We start from the raw sequence: 1356 nt of genomic DNA, 5'->3' as shown, positions 1-1356 counted from the left end.
TTTTTTTGCTTCCTTTCAACCATGGCCTTCTTCTTGCCACTCTTCCATTAAGAGCATATTTGTGGAGTGCATCACTCTGTAAAGAGATTCTCCCACATATGCTGTGGATGTTTCTCAGCTCCTCCTTATTTACAAAGTTTATTGAATGTAGTTAGATGAGTTCATATATGCTTGAAGTATTAGAAAATAAATTACATAAGACAAATTAAACTTTTTCTGATTCTTATAATGCAAGAAATTTAAAGTCCTACAACAATATACAAATGTACCTACTAGGTTTCTTTTGAGTAAAGAAAAAAAAACAATCAAATTACAAACATGTCTACCATAAAAACACTAAAATTCCCCTTTGTGGTAACATGATCAGCATTTTGCTCCTTTTCTCAGCGTTTCGCTCGAATTTGTTTTCCCTATGTGAGAGCAATACGGTTCCGTAAACTGGACAACTTTCACATAGTAAAAAACAACTCGCAAAATTGAACAGCAGCAATATAAATGTCACATCCAGAAGACAGTGATGTGGCTTTTGGGTTTACTGCATTTCTTAAGGCTGCCATTTGTTTGTCAGTCAGTTGCAAATTAGAGTTTGGTACTGTGACATTTGACTCTTCGGGAAGAGGAAGCCCGCTGTCCTCCCATTCAATTTCGGGAATCTGTACACCCTGGAAAACACAAAGAAGGTATCAAGAGAACTCAAAATTTACTTAGTTAGATATTATAGATTACTATTTTAAAAATTAAGTGAATGATAGTATACATGCTACACATTAAATTGTCCAATTAAAATGTACCTCTGTCAAGGCACCGTGGGGTTCAGGAATTGGATGATGTGTACAACCAAGTGCTCCAAACGATCACGGAGTCTATCAAAAATATGATCCAGCAAAAGTTCCTTGAAAAGAGAAAAACAAAAAAAAACATGTCAAAAAAATTGTCAGTAAAATAAAAAAAGTATTTTGAAATCAGTAGGTCAGTATTGAGAAATCACAGTAATATAAATTAAATTGTAATATTTAATCTAAAATAAGTTAACAGATGTACTTACAAGCATACATTTTCTTCAAAATGAGTTAAAATCAACTGAAAAAACAAAGTGAAAAACATAGTGTTGCTAGGTAACAGAACGACGTTTTGTACCGCAAAGTAAAAATAATGTAAATTAATATTGTATATCAACACTTGTCAGATAAGAGAAGCAGTATTTTGGATGATAAATGGACTGAACTTATATAACGCTTTTCCAGTTATACAGACCACTCAAAGCGCTTTACACTAGAGCCACATTCACCCAATTGCACTCACTAACGCTCACACATTCATACACCGATACGCAGATCGGTAGACAACTTGAGGTTA

At 33.8% G+C, this 1356-nt stretch overlaps 1 long non-coding RNA gene across 1 annotated transcript; it reads right to left on the bottom strand.

The window, feature by feature from the left end:
- Nucleotides 1–518: 518 nt before the first annotated feature.
- Nucleotides 519–1105, bottom strand: LOC124878252. The gene is made up of 3 exons (XR_007040684.1): nt 1046–1105; nt 792–892; nt 519–662 (listed from the first exon to the last, which is right to left on the bottom strand). It is a non-coding gene; the product is annotated as an uncharacterized LOC124878252 (long non-coding RNA).
- Between the last annotated feature and the right edge of the window lie 251 nt (nt 1106–1356).

The sequence above is a fragment of the Girardinichthys multiradiatus genome, chromosome 12, assembly GCF_021462225.1.
Source record: "Girardinichthys multiradiatus isolate DD_20200921_A chromosome 12, DD_fGirMul_XY1, whole genome shotgun sequence".
In the NCBI taxonomy this organism is placed as follows: domain Eukaryota; kingdom Metazoa; phylum Chordata; class Actinopteri; order Cyprinodontiformes; family Goodeidae; genus Girardinichthys; species Girardinichthys multiradiatus.
Note: the sequence above shows the minus strand (reverse complement) of the source record. Positions and strands in the feature narration are given on the sequence as shown.